Source organism: Parasteatoda tepidariorum, chromosome 12 (assembly GCF_982258835.1).
Source record: "Parasteatoda tepidariorum strain Cologne lab strain chromosome 12, Ptep-v5.0, whole genome shotgun sequence".
Taxonomy (NCBI): Eukaryota; Metazoa; Arthropoda; class Arachnida; order Araneae; family Theridiidae; genus Parasteatoda; species Parasteatoda tepidariorum.
Genome location: NC_141766.1, coordinates 18,228,829 through 18,245,431, shown reverse-complemented (window position 1 = coordinate 18,245,431; position 16,603 = coordinate 18,228,829). Strand labels below are relative to the sequence as shown.

Sequence of the window (16,603 nt, the reverse complement as noted above, 5' to 3'; positions counted from 1 at the left end):
GGATCGTCAAAATCATGTGGAAAAGTATAGAAATAATTGGGAAAGAATTTATGCTGAACTCAGCACGAATAATGCATGATTTAAAATTTGCATGTCGTAATAGAATAATTGGAATTTTTTATAATACGTGGGAACGCATAGCAATAACTGCCGAAAAAAACTGCTGAAAAAGAAAGAATTGCAAAAAAAAAAGATTAAAAATCACTTAGATTTAAGATGAAATCGTCACAAATAAAGTGCACGAAAAGTGATTATTTAAATTTGCGATCTGAAACTCGTGTCGTAATAAAAATTCGGGATTTTCGAAATCACGCAGAAAAGCGGAGATAACTGTTTAAAAAAAATCATTTATATTTACTATAAAATCGGCTTAAAAAAGCGCGTTAAACGTACATTTACTAAAGAATCTGTTAAAATTGATTGTGTCAAAACGTGATGACTTAAAAGTGCGATTAAAAATTGCCATTTTTTTAAAAAATTTTATTGTGTTTAGAAGCTCTCGCGGGCCGCACTTCAGTAGTCGAAGGGCCGCATTTGGCCCGCAGGTTGTGCACCCCTATTTTAAATCTATTTATCTAAGGGGTATTTCCATCTGATACATTATTTAGAAAAATTTAAATATCTCTAAAAATTTAAAATAAAAAAAACATTCAAAAGAAAAAGATAAAGTTCATTTTTAGTAACTTAAATTAAACAAAGCAACGTCATGAAAATAACTTTCAAAAATTTACGCATTAATATGAGCGAGTCGTTGCATGACAATGGAACACTATATTCTAGATCAGAGGTTACCAATTGGCATCCCGCGTGGCGCATCCGGCCCGCGAAGCCTTTTTTTGTGGATCGCGAACTAAAAAATATTAGTTATCATTTTTTTGCGGACAATTTTCGTAAAAAATCAACGTGGGTTTTAAATACTTTTAAGTTTTATATCTTAACAATTTGATACTTGTTGCACATTAATTGTTTAATACATAGGAGCACAATTAAACTTATTGTAGCCAGAATTTCTTAATATTCAATTAAATAATTTTAAAAATATACTTATTTTAATTTGTAATTCAATACTTTCGTTTTGTACAACTTGATAAAAATCAGACAGTAATATGTTCCTTCAAACATAGAAGAGTCCTACATAAAATTTTAATAAAGTTGCGTTCCGCCATTTGACTGGTGTTTTTAATTGCGTCTCCGGCCTCATGTAAGTTTCAAAAACCTGTTCTAGATAGAGATAAAGGACGAATTCAGAAAGCTCAAGCACTCCATTGGTTAGCCTGACGGCAAGGGAACTCTAACCTACGATCCGTCTACCACAGAAGATATTTAATAGCAGCACTGTGGTCGGTGCGAGACGGGTGCGGAATTCGAATCAACCAGCCATTGCCGGGATTCAAACCCGGTTCGCCTCATTGGGAGAAGAGTGCTTTATCCCCTGAGCCACCACCAAAGCTCACAGACATCAATTAGTAGTTTTCCTTCCCTTTCAAAAATTCGTCACAGAAAGGATAAGAGAATTAAAATAATCCTCTTTGATTACTATGTCCTTCACTATCCCACAGAGTTTTTCAGTAGTAACCTCATATTACTTTATGAGCAAATATTGTTTACTTCTATAAATTATCACACTCTTTAAGCTTTTTTTTTTTCCTCTTCATCTATGGCATTTCCAAAATATTGGATACACAAGAAACCAATTATTTGTCCCATTTAGTCATTAATTGCCTCAAAGAAAGAATTATCTAGAATTTCTGGGACAACAGATATCCTTTTAAGGGCATTAAAAAATTCTATTGTCATTTTTTTTCCTTCTGTCTAGAGTCAGTGTCTGTACGTCAGTCACTGAAAAAGTGCTTTTTTTTTTTCCTCCAGCTTTTGCAATGTAAAATGTAACAGTTTTCTAATTTCAAACTCAAGTTTAAAAGCTTTTTTCTTTTGAAAAAAAGTATATATGAATTTTTTTAATTAAAGTATTAAACTGAAACTATTAATTTTTTTATCATGCGTTTTACAATTTATTAGCAATATTTCTTATTATTTTATAAATACATCTTTATCGAAATAAAATGTGCGTAAAAAATTTAGACAATTTGTTTTGAGCAACATCTAAACGGTATAACACTGCAATCTAAAACGTTATGACACAAAATTTTAGACAAAAGCAAAAACAAAATTAAACCAAACAAAAGTGATAAAATATTGAAAAGTGAATTAGGCTAAATAATGGCAATATTTTGAAACGACCTAAAACTTCCGAATTTCTGAGTATTCTACCGAAAGTGGGTCTACAAAAATTCTATATATTTCTACATTATGATATACTTGATAAGCAAATATTTTATGGTTAAAAGAAGAAAAAAAGAAAAATGCAATTGGTTGTTTATTGAATCAGCAAATATCTAAATCTAATTAGCTAATATCTAATTAGAAAATATCTAAATTAGCTGTCTTAAACAGCAAAAAATCAGGGGATTTAATGAAAAAAAAAATCTTTTTAGTTTGTACCACACAAACAATTATAATTCTGATCAGGTGATTTAAGATAACATTCCGCTAAGAATGGAATAAAACAGATATCACTATTACAGACACCTGAATTCTGCGACAAACCTCTCTAGCATTAATAATATTTTTATGCAAGATGCTTTTAATAACAAATATTCATGTTGCTAACTAAATTTAAAGTAACAAAAACGTTGTGTCTACAAAAAATATAATAAATAAAATAAAACCTATTTGAACAAAATAAAATTGTATTTAATTTGTAAATGAATATGTAATATTTTTTTATTCGAATGTCATGGGCAAGATTCTCATATTTTTCTAAACAAGAAAACACACTAATTATTTCCTTTTTCGCATTTCGTTAATCATCACATATAAAAAAAACTTACAAATGGTGTAATCCGCAGTAATAACTACCGAAAAAAAGGTCGACGGCGAAATCACGCAAATTAAATACACCGTGTGGATTAGCGAGAATATCGGCGCAAAACGAGCGTGTCACAGAATGATTTCTTGAATCCGCAATTCGAATTTCGCGTGCCGTAATAATATCGGTATATTTTTAAAAAAATCACGAGAATATTAGTAATAACTGAGCAATAAAAGATACCTGGACTTCGAAAAAATAAAGCAAAAATTCGTAGCAATAACTGTCTTAAAGAACGACTGAAATACCTCATGGATTAACGAGAATATCGGCGCAAAATGAGCGCGTCAAAGAATAATTTCTGGAGAGAAAAAAAATCCTTCAACATTTCTGCAGAATTTTTTACTTTATTAATCTATATTTTTCATTCTTCTCAAATAAGAAGAGTAAAATCACGAACATTTCTTTCCCCTCCGATGTGCGAAAAAGACTTCTTTTAAATACAATTTTAGAGATAAAAAATTTCTGCTGAAAACCAAAATTCTTTACTATTCTGAAAAACCAAAATTCTTTACTTCCTAAAAGAAAATTCTTTCTGCAAGAACTCTAATATTCTACGACAATGCCGTCGTATTTCTGCCACAGGGACCTGAATAACGTATACAGTACACAATATAAAAAAATGAACTCCTTGAATTACTTTTGATCTAATGATCAGTTCTTCCCGTTGCAGGACTCAATCTTAATGATTCGGAAGTCTAGCCTTAAATAACCTAATTAGTTAGAGAAGACTTACGTTTCAGCCGTATTCTGGTCCTAATAATTTCGGCAAGAGACTGATCAAACTTTTGGACTTATTAATATAAATTTTCCTTTTCGCATGTTTCGATTAATCTCGAGAACTTTTAAAGCAGATCAACATATTTTTGCACACAATTATGAATTTCATTAATCTGAAGATATCATTCTTTAACAATAGTCTAAAAATGTTTGAATAGCAAGGTAAACAAATTTTTACATCTTTGATTTTAAAATACAAAATTTGAACGAAATCTGTGGAGTAATAACAAGAAATTAAATTTAAACAAACATTTTTAAAATTGGATTTCTTAGAAATTATTCGACAGATTTTGCCAAATTTTTTTTATTTTGCCGCTCAAAATTTACTTTAAGAAAGAAAGTAAAATTGTAATGATGTAAAACTATTTATATGCCCTACAACTAAAAATTATATCAAGTATTTAAATAAATTAATAAAACATTTATTAAAAAAAATATCAGTTTAATGGAATTATCTTTGAATATATTATATATATATATATATATATATATATATATATATATATATATATATATACATAGGGGCAAGCACACTATTTTTACACCTCCAGAATTGTTTGAAAATGTATGAAATGGCAGAAAATAATCGTGATCATCGAAAATTTTGATGCCCTTATAAGTATAAACAAAAAATTAAAATTTTTGAATTTTCCTTATTTACCCTTTATTTTTCATCAAAAATTATTAGTATCATTAAATGAATTGAAAAAATTTAATATTAAGTTAAATTGCTATAAAATGTATAAAAAGGCTTACTTTAATTATTTTCAGTCAAAAAATATTTTCAATTAATAAAACATAGGGAAAAAACTAAGTTCTGAAATGTTAAATTCAATTAATTAATCCTTAGGTTACGGTCTGGACAACATAGGGAATAGATCGAAAACTTTACTCAGATGCAACACAATGCGATGCACACAACACAGAAAATAAATTGGGCAATGACAAACGTGTGATCAAAATTTTGATTGATTTTAACATTTACTTTTTAGATCTGCGTCAGGTTACGGTCTTAACATCGTTACTGCTACCTCACCGAATGACAGTTTGTGATAAATTCGATTAATTTATAATTACTGCAAATAAAAATATTTATCTATAATAATGATACAAGTTTGTTCTACTTTAAATAAGCTTTTGGAATATCACTAACATAAAACTCGCAGAATTAGATTGTATACCTTTTTTTTTTTTCAATTTTCGATGGTTACGGTTTGACGTGCCAAAATTTCGCGACAAACTTTAAGTGTTTGTAAACGTCAATATTCACGAAAAATATCATTCAAGAAAATATGATAGTACAGCTGAGCTACTAAATTATGTTTTTAGTGATTTTCAGTTTTTTTTAAACAGAATACATATTGAAAAAAAAATAAAAAGTATGTTAAACACTCTAAGCGACACTCATGAAAAGTTGTCAAATGTATGATTAAAGTAAGAAATGAAAGCCAAAAGCATGTTACTCGCGATCAAAGCTGTACGTGTCTTTAAGATAATAAAGCATAGTTACTCCTGTAATTTTATTAGAATTAATTTTCCCTCATTATGTTACATATTTATAAGAAAAGTTTGAAGACGCCATAGGTTAAAGGTTCTAGAGATGTGCCCATATATGAAGTTAAAAATATAGAGAAAACATGAAAAATAATAAAGATTAATGAAAAGAGAAGAAAAATAAAATATTAAAATAAATAATTTAAAAAAATTTATTTCTATAAAAATTTATTAAAAAGCCGGAAAACAAAATACAGGGATAAGATTAGCCAAAAGGCAAAAAAGCTGAATTTCCACGATACTAAATTTTACGCAAGCGCAACCCTTTAATAATAAATTCCAGACAGTTTAAGGTAATAAATAATGTGTTGACATACAATTGTGTACTAATCTATTATTATATAAATGATTACATTGATACTTAACATTTAGTGAAAAAAAAATTTCCAATTGAAAAAATAAAACTGGAAATTATATTTTTCCTCAGGTCCAAGAGACAATTATTACTTGAAAAACTACCTGGTTTAGCAAATTAAAACTACTGAGAATATACATTAAAATTTCATTTCTTTTAATAAATACTGTTATGTGATTTATAGCAAATATATCAGTAATACTACTTTTTAAATTATATTCGAAAAAAAAACTTTAACAATGGACCGAATCATTATGTTCATATTATAGTCTAATCTAACTAGAGCCCTCTGAAACAAATCAATAACAGTGAAGTAGAAATATATAGTAACTCCTTAACATACAAAAATTGCTATTTTAGTTTGAAAAATTACATGACAATCAGCAACTGTTTAGATAATTGTTTTTTATTTGATAAGAATTTTGCATTTTATAGCATAAATAACAGCAATTATAAATAAAATTTTGATGAGTTAATCAACTCTTTTTCCAAAAAAAAAATTAAATTAAATCCCTTTTTAAGTGATTGCTTTTGTTTGCTATATCTTTTATGTTTGCTATGTTTAGTCGTTAATCTATCTTCAAACATCTTGTGACAAATCCTATTTTTTCTTCCTTGCAAAGCACAGAATGTAAGTTTTGAATATATTCCCTTCCAGTTTCTCTGATGTTGTAGCACTTACATATACTAATAATCGTAGTTAGAAAAACAGCCACCTTTATAGTAACTAACTAAAAAAAAATTTTACTTCTTACAAGAATCGCGATAGTTGATATTAAAATTGCGTGAATATGAATAACAATTATGGATTTTGAAATCACATGAATATGAAACTAAATATACGATTTTGAAAATGAGCAAATACAAACTGGGATATACAATTTTTAAAACGCGTAAACGATTCACGATTCATAATTTTTAGATCACGTAAATACGAATCATGATGCGTAATTTTTAGATTGCATAAATAAGAATTATGATGCATAATTTTTAGAATGCGTGAATGCGAATCCCAATGCCTTATTTTAAAATCACGTATAAATACGAAAATCAATGTTTGATATTATAAACCGCATGAGCAAATCAAGACATTGAATTTTAAACTTGCGTGAATACGAATCGCTACATAGGTTTTTAAAAAGGCGTAAATACGAATCACAATATCAGATTTTTAAATCTCGTAAATAAGAATCGCAACGTACAATATTCAAATCGCGTGAATAAGAATCGCAACACGCAAATATGAAAAGCTATGTTTCATATTAAAATCGTGTGAATAAGAATCGAGATATTGCAGATTCCAGGCTTGGGACCTCTAAAAGGCTTGTCGTTGTTGTTAATTTACGTTGCACTAGAGCTGCACAATGGGCTATTGGCGACGGTCTGGGAAACATCCCGGAGGATGATCCGAAGACATGCCATCACAATTTTGATCCTGTGCGGAGGCTAAAAGGCTTGTCAGAAGCAGCGTCGTTTGAACTGCGAAAATCGGATCTATCTGGAGGGCGGGTAAAAAATTCAGAAAATCTTACCTGCTGCGTGTAAAAGGGGAGAAAATAGTTAAAATAAGCAAAAATGAGAAAGGATTGATAGCTATGTAGTTTGAATTTTCTATTTCTCTTTGAAAATCGGTGAATTTTCTGAAAAAGCGGAATACTTATAAAAAAAACAGTGAAATTTTTAGAAAATCTGAATTTTTCATTAAAAAAAAAAAAGCAGAAATTTAAGAGATAAAAGTAAAAAATGCGGAAATCAGCTAAAAAGCGGAAAAATCTCATCCCTGAAAACAATAAAAAGATATAATCTCTTCATCAACTCACACGATTATATCAGCAAAAAGGAGTGCTTTCCAATATTGTATCAACATAATATATAATACAGTAATTTTTAATATTGTATCCAGGTGTTAAATTTAGCGTCTGGTAAGAAATCTGTGCAAAGCGAGCAAACCATGATTCTGTTTTTGAATAATTGTTAATTTTCTAAAATCATTAAAATTTTATAATTAAATATCAACCTTATCAGTTATAGACTTTAAATTATCCAGTATAATATTACCTTGCGCACATTCATTTTCAGGTTAATCCAAGGTAACTAACAAATCAAACAAACGCCATAAAAGATCCCTCTATTTAAGTTTCTGTTTTCATATTTTGTAATCAGACAATCCTATAACGAAAATATTTTAAATCATTCTGGAAAGGTACGTGTTAGTTCATTTAAATTTGCTACTCGCTTTATAGATTTCGTTTTGTGCTTTGTTCTGTACTTACATTTTATTTTCTGTTCTTTGCTTGATTTTTTATACATATTTTACTTATAATATTCTATTTTTGTAGCAATTTTTTTTTACAGTGCTCTTCACACTATTATATTAATATATTTTGTTTTGGCTATATTGATATATTAGAAAGCACTCATTTTTGCGGATATGATCGTGTGAACTGATAAAGAGATTATCTTTTCATTATTTTTTTTAAATAAACAAATAAAATAAAAATTTAAATATTTTAAAATTATTTGATTTAAACAATTTTTCTTCGTTTCTCATTAATCTGTATTATTTTCCATGCTCTCTAGATTTTTAATTTATTTTATGACTTCTATATACTTGAAGCATATGCACAGTAAATAAAACTTATTAATTTTCTCTCTTTTCTTTTTATCTTTTCTGTCTTTATTATGCAATATATGCTGACCAAGACCGGATTTACGTATAAGCTAAATAAGCTGTAGCTTGGGGCCCCGAGATGACAAGAGCCCCCAGATCCTACTTTTGCCCTCTTTTTTTAAAGTTTTATTCGGAGCTGGGGCCCTCAGAAGCCCAAAATGCATTTTTTTTTTCTTTTTTACATTGTCGGACATAATAAATATAAATAACAGAGTTCGTGATTTTTTTGATTTTTTTAAAAAAAATCAAAAGAATCAGATTTTTTTGATTTAAATCGGATTTTTTTTATTTAAATCAGATTTTTTTGATTTTTATTCAAATACGCTGTAAGAACTTTAATTTATGATTAAAAAAATTATAAATGTTTAATCAAATTAACTTAATATTAAAACTATATTGTAACAATATTTTAGAAGCTCTAACTAAAATAATTTTTCATTATAATACATGGCTTTGAATGCATAGCAACCATTTTGAAACAAATGCATGATTAAAATTTAAAGACTAGATGAAATAGAGAATTTAAAGAATACTTCAGGGGTCTGTTTGGGTTTTTCTGAGAAGTACCTATTTTGTGAAAATTAAAAATTATATTAAAAAATCAACACAAATATAGTAAAAGTATGGATTTATTGTTTCTTGCGAGACACAAAAATAAAATTTTAAGAAAAAGTATTTTGTGTGATTATTCTATCATTTTTCCTAAAGTTGAATTTGTAAAGGTATCGGCTTGGACAGACCCCTGTGCTTTAACTATTAAAGCAAAGTTTCAGTTAGCAAACCATAACTTTAATTTAAAATTGTGATTTCTTTTTTTTTCTCTTGTTTTTTAAAATGACAAAATAAATGTAGCAAACTGTGTTTATAAATGTAGTAATTCATCAAAAAATAAATAAATATTTAATTTACATATTTTTATATTAAAATATTCATTTTTAATTCTATATCAAAATAGATAAGTTAAGCTAAAAAATTAGAAAATCTATGTATTCATTGGAATTTTTTTTCACAAAATTTCTTTATAGAAAATCAGATGATGTCAAAGATACTGTAAACATATTATGAGAAAAAAATACCAGTTAATAACCCTACTGCATCAAATAGACTTCGAAAGAGTTTGAAAGGGAAGAATGACACTATAGTAGGAAAAAAAAACATCTGAATTCATCAGCCCTTTTTTTCTTCTTTTTCTGTTTTTGCATATTAGGGTAAATTTTTTTTAAATATAACCTCAAGCTTCAGAGATATACATTTTCAACCAATAAAATATGATGTAGATTTTAATTCACGCTTTTTCATTCAAAAGGTAGAATTTTAATTAACATTATTTGTATTATTTTTTGAAAAAAATTCATGTTTATTAATTACTTTCTACAGCTATGCAAGTCTATATTAAGACAGCATTAAATGTTTACTTTAATCTGTTCTTTCAATCTCAAGAATCAAAAGATTTTTAAAAATGTAATTTCAAATGTGTTGGAATTTAACACACACCAAGAAAGTAATTTCGTTAACTAAAAATAATTAATGCAGCAATTTATTTAAATTAAATTTTAATACTAAGAAAAGAAAATAATAAAAGTATCTAAAATTTAAAACACTGTTTTTTAACTTTTAAAATCAATATATATAGATAAAAAAATTTTTTGATTTAAATCAATGATTTTTTTAAAAAAAATCATTTGATTTAAATCATGATTTAAATCGTGATTTAAATCAAGCTGATTTAAATCAACAAACCCTGATAAATAAATGACTGAATAAAACAAAAAAACTTCGTTGTCATTAGTAGGGAGCATATCATCTTTCAAGCAATTTGAGTATTAATAAATTATTTATAAATAAACAATTTTTTAGTTTAAAAGGTAAAAAAGTTTTTTTTTTGCCCCATCATTCGATCATCAGACTATTTTATATCTGTTTCTAAGGATCAGAATTCCCTTTTATTTTACTTTAAAATTGTACAAATGATATATTTAATGCTTTCATGTGATATGCAGCAGTTTTAAATAGCACTTTAAAATATCTAAAAAAGGACAGAAACTGTCAGTTCAAAAAAAAAATTAACTAATACTTTTGAATAAGAATTTAAATAACTACACACGTTTGTTATGCTATCTCATTCTATATAGCATTATTTAGAGTAGACAGTTGCGTGTGGGTGTGATGATGACGCAATAAAAGAGGCATACAAAAAAAGCAAATTTCATTTCAGTTAAAATCCTCAATATCATATTTTTAAACTCCTCGAAAATGTAGTAAAAGAGATGTACAAATTAACTGTCGCAAACAAATTAATATTAAGTAAGAACGAAACAAAAATGATATCGAAATATGCTGAATCACTTATGAGACCGGGATGAAAGACATCGAAACCTATTTGATTGAATAGTATAACTAGAAGGTGTTTCAAAAATTCTGAAATCTATCAGGCTTAAATTTTTTTTTTTCCTGTCGCAAACTTTATCAGAAATTAAAAATAATAAATTTGTTAGATTTCAATATTGGTTCTGTTTTTTCGTTGATTAAATGTTAAACATTAACAGATATTTGTCTTTTAAAACATTTCATTCTATAATAAGATAATTATTCTACAATTGTAATTATCTAAAACTAATTGCTAATTGATTTAAAGCTTTAGTGTGTTCCATTGATATGTTGAATGCTCGTTTTGGCTGGATGCCCGGGACAGCTGGATGCCGTATGACATTTATTCTCTCTGATATTTAATAGACCCTTTAATAAATCCTTAAAAATATAAGCCAAAAATTTACATATATTAATGACAATTTTTTTTCCAGCACTAAAATTTAACAAATTTGCTTAAAATAATTAAAAAGAAAGCAAAAATAATGAAGAAATATTTTCAATATAAACATCAATTAAATAATATCAGCTTACGAAATGTTCTTTTTATTTTTACAAACAGTACTATTAATATAACGGCTCTCACCTGCTACAGGGTTCTACGAAGAAAGGTTCTACATAATAGTCTCATCACAATTAATATATTTAACAATAAAGTAATATTATCAAATTTTTTAATAATATAATCTTAATACTTAACAAAAAAATTAGTGACAGTTTCCTTTGGGTGTATAGAAATGGAATTGAACTTATAAGGGCCCCATCATTTTCTGTAGCTTAGGGCCCCACCGAGCTCAAAACCGGCCCTGATGGTGATATATGAAGAGTAATTTTTATCTTAGGATAATTATTCCTTATTCAGAAATATGGCATTTATCCTAAAGGATGTGTCCTGATGAAGGTCAAGCATAAGTGAAATTTTTAAATTTTAGTTTAATGCCCTCTCCTCCCAATGAAAAATTTCTGTGCGTCTATGGCAGGGTTTGTTGATTTAAATCAGCTTGATTTTAATCACGATTTAAATCATGATTTAAATTAAATGATTTTTTTAAAAAAATCATTGATTTAAATCAACAAATTTTTTATGTATATATTGATTTAAGAAGTTAAAAAACAGTGTTTCAAATTATTGATACTTTTATTATTTCTTTTCTTAGTTTTAAAATTTATTTTAAATAAATTGCTGCATTAATTAATTTTAGTTAACGAAACTACTTTTCTTTCATGGTATGTGTTAAATTCTAACACAATCGAAATTACATCTTTAAAACTCTTGACTCTTGAGATTGAAAGTACAGATTAAAGTAAATATTTAAGTATTTTTTTCTCGTAATATGTTTACAGTATCTTTGACATTATCAGATTTTCTTTAAAGAAATTTTGTGAAAAAAAAATTTCCATGAGTACATAGATTTTTTAAAAAATTTTTTTAGCTTAACTTATCTGTTTTGATATAGGATTAAAAACGAATATTTTAATATAAAAATATATAGATTAAATATTTATTTATTTTTTGATGAATGACTACATTTATGAACACAATCTGTTACATTTATTTAGTCATTTTAAAAATCAAGAGAGAAAAAAAAGAAATCACTATTTTAAACTAAAATTATGATTTGGTAATTGAAACTTTGTTTTATAGTTAAAGTATTCCTTAAATTCTCTATTTCATCTAGCCTTTAAATTTCAATCATGCATTTGTTTCAAAATAGTTGCTATGCATTCAAAGCTATGTACTATAATGAAAAATTGTTTTAGGTAGTTAGAGCTTCTAAAATATTCTTATAATATAATTTTAATATTAATTTAATCTCAATTAAATATTTATAAAGTTTTTTCGTCATAAATCAAAGTTCTTACAGTGTATTTAAATAAAAATCAAAAAAATTTGATTTAAATCAAAAAAATCCGATTTAAATCAAAAAAATCTGACTTTTTTGATTTTTTCTAAAAAAATCAAAAAAAATCACGAACCCTGGTCTATGGTAATAATGTTTTAATGTGGATGAAGAAATTGCAAAATAACAAGTGGAACACAGTATAGAAAATTTCCTAACTTTTTTAATTATTTAAAAATATTAGCCCAAAAGTGCCTCATGAAAATAACTAGTATATTTAAAAAACACAGGCTTTATCAAATGCATAAAATATTAGGCTAGATCAGTTAAATTGTTAATGTTAGTTAATCAGTTAATTGTTAATTGAAAGGTTTGATATTAAAAAAAAATTTTAAAAAAAGGGTTCAGTGCAAATTTACATAGCTTGCAAAATATCGAGAAATAAATTTTAATGAATTATCTTTATGAAGCATAAATATTTAATTCATATAAATAGACATTCCAAAATGCATAATAGGCTAAGGGCAGTATAGAGATAACCCTTTCTTTTTAGAGGTGACAATTTTGCATTAAACTTTTGATTAATGTTTTCAGATGGACATTTAACATGTTTGCTGATATCCACATTGCACAGAAACCTAGTTGTTTGAATAAAAATTGTGTTTTTACCAAAAATACTTTTTAGAATAATTTTCTATTACATTATCTCAAGCCGTTTATATTAATGTATGTATTTATACCTTCATTGTGCACCAGATATTGATGATTTTTTTTTTAAATGTCTGTTCAACTTAGGTAATGAAAACATCTTAAACTTAAAACTTTTATGAATCAATTATTTTACCAAATCTATTTTTTTATGAAAAAGCCAATATATATATAACTAGTGATAAAAAAAAATTTTAATGTCAACATCACAACAAAAAAATATTTCTAAAAAGACTACAAATAAATTTATTTCATATACAGTAGAACTCTTATTTAACGTCACTCGTATAAAATGATTTAATGCTTTTAACATCTTTTCAGTTTGGTTCCCTTTTATTTCCTATATTAATAATATAAAAAATATCCCAGTATCTAGAGCAGGGATGGGCAAACTTTTCTGGTCGAGGGCCAAAAATCGAAGAAAAAATTTTTTGGTGGGCTAAATAAAAACATCTAAAATAAAAAAAAATACTATATGCAATTTTCAATGTAAATATTTTATGATATGAATGAAATTGCGATTTCATTTTTAAAAGTTCCTTATATTAAGGTTCCAAGTGAGATGTACTTATTTTAAGAAACAAGGAGGGTAAACTACTTCTAGGTAACTACTTCTGAAATGATTTTTTCTCAGGTTTGTAGATGAAAACACTTGTTCACACATAAATAAAAGGAAGCAAACATAGACCTGATTTTCTAGGCATGAAATATTTGGGAAACTAGCTTTTGGTAATGATTTGTAAAACTCAATTTTTGGCATATTCAGAAACAATTGCTTCAGATGGCACCAATCTACGGCTATTCTATAAAGAACTTCTGCTCATTTCACCAATTGAAGCTGTCTGTGCTAGCCTCCATCAATTTATTATTTTGTAGAACAAAAATAGAGAAAGTTAAAAGGTCCGCAGTACTTAGTTAAAAAAGAAAGAAAAATAACTTTAAACGAAGTAGACAAGAAAATGGATGTATATTGTTTATATTCGCCACAGATCAGCAAGTTAAAATTCCATCCGCGGGCCGGATAAAACCTTCCGGCGGGCCACAGTTGGCCCGCGGGCCGTAGTTTCCCCATCCCTGATCTAGAGTGTCCTCTAAGAATATTTCCCTGAAATATAGAAGCTCCAGGAAATTTCAGAAAAGGTAGAAGTTTCCAATCCAGATAATACTGACAGCATTGCAGGCAGAATACTGATACAGACTTTATGAAGTATACACAAGGTGATAACAATCTGATGACTTAAGAGTAGAACACAATTTCAGTAGCTGAGTATTTATTAGTGATGAATAAAACAATCTTTAGCTCCATCACCATCATTTAATGAAGCAGCAATTATGCTGCAGAGTCTGAAAATTTTATTCCAAGGAACAAGAGAGAAATAGATGCCTTGGAATCACTGGAAAACTCATCATGTAATTTCAGACAACAAAAAAAAGGTAAATAGACAAGCGTGTCAGATTTTATTTTTCGTTAAAATAATGTAAGCTTTTATTTTTTTACTAAATAAATTACATTTAAGTTTCAGATAGTAATTAGGTATTCAACTAAATATGATTAAATTTGTAAGCATTAAATTACATTTTTTACAAGGAATATTCATTGCAATTTGGCAACATCCCGCTATTTGATACATTTAGGTAGAGATTGATATAGAAATGCGGAGGCTACAGGCACAGAACAGACAGGAGTCCCCTGGTTATTACTCCAAACCAAATTTACTTGTTTTATAATTATGAAGTGTTTTTAAATTATTTATAACATAAGTAAATTACAATATCTTAATAAATTTCAGTTGATATTTATTTCAATTTTTGTTAACTCATTATTCTAATAGACTATCTTAAGGAAAAACTTCTATCTTAAGGAAAAACACAAAGTAAGCTATTTGTAATATTTAGGGGCCACAAGGATAACAGGCCTTGCAAATGTGGAAGCCCTAGGCCTCTCAGGCCTTATGATAATCAGGCACTGCGTTTAGGACCAGCCAGATGAGCAGAGCCGTGCTTAGGGTGGACGACCGCCCAGGGATGCTAAAATTTAGGGCTGCCAAAAATTTCGAACTAATTAATAGTTTGATTACAAGTTTTTCTTTACATTTGCTAAAGCTTTGATATATTTTTACTATTCCTCGGATATAAAATTCATATAAGTTACTAGAATTTATTTTTCCAAATATAAATTTCATTTCAATTAATGTTCCTTTATATGAGGAATATAATTTTTAAAATAACATGGAACTTTTTGTCAACTTTTAACTTTTGTGTCATAGAAACTAACTGTATTAAAAATTTCAACTATTTCCGATTTGTGAGCACATGTGGATCTGCTGCGAAATTGTCAAGAAAAACAAAAAGCAGGGTTGTAATTATTCAAAAATATTTAATTAAAAAAATCATTGATTTGAATCCCATGATCTCTTTTTAATCACAGATTTATCTAAAAAATATTATTTATACTATTCTTAAGGATGTGAAAATAAACTATTGATATGAAATCTCATTGATAAAAAATTTTTTATTCATAAAATTAAGAAATAAGTTAATAAATTAAGAAATGAAATAGCTTTTTTTAAAAGCTTAAATGTAGATAAGAATGTAACTTTTAAATTATAATATCATTTTCTTATTTTAATGTGCTACTTGTTGCATGTAAAATAATTTGTCGTTTTATTATCAATAAATATATTTCAATTATACCCATTCAGTTTTAAGCAAAATTATTTCAATACAAGTGACTTTTAAATTTATTAAATATCTACCAGTAAATAAATAATAAAAACTTGCTCTGTCAAGAATAATTCATTTTAAAAATGTCTTCTGATCTTCATTAATTTACTTTTTATTCAACAAGTTGGTTCTCTGTTTTTGCAATTCATTAATGTTTTTAGCTTGATAAAAAAAATAATAACAGGCTTTATTTATTAGTTTGCAATATTAAAAATTAGTTTGTAATAATAATATTGCTTAAATAATAATATTAACATTTTTATTATTAGTGATATTAAGAATTTTAGTTGCAATATTATTGTTAAATATAAAGTATTATTTATGCATTTTGTCACAACTTTAAAAATGCAAAAACAATTTCAAAAAAATCTGATTGAAATAAAAAATCCAATGTTTAATTATGTACTTTGTTGAACATAACATGATTTTCATTAATCATGATAAAATGCCTTATGTTTCGCCCATCTCCGCAAAAACCCTTAGCACGCCTCTCCGACAAGCATAGTTAAATCAAGGTTCTACTACATTGAAATTTCATAAAAGACAAAACAGGAAAATTTTCAAGAGTAATAGGAATAAAAATAAACGAAAGAATCAGTTATATAACATTATTTAAATATTTTCTGAACTTAAAAATTAAGAATATCTACGAAAACCAAAAAAATTTTTAAAAA

At 26.9% G+C, this 16,603-nt stretch overlaps 1 protein-coding gene across 2 annotated transcripts in view; it reads right to left on the bottom strand.

The window, feature by feature from the left end:
- The window catches only part of LOC107446025 (uncharacterized protein CG43867), a 229,731-nt gene that overhangs the window by 212,083 nt on the left and 1,045 nt on the right, over positions 1–16,603 (bottom strand). The window lies entirely within an intron of this gene.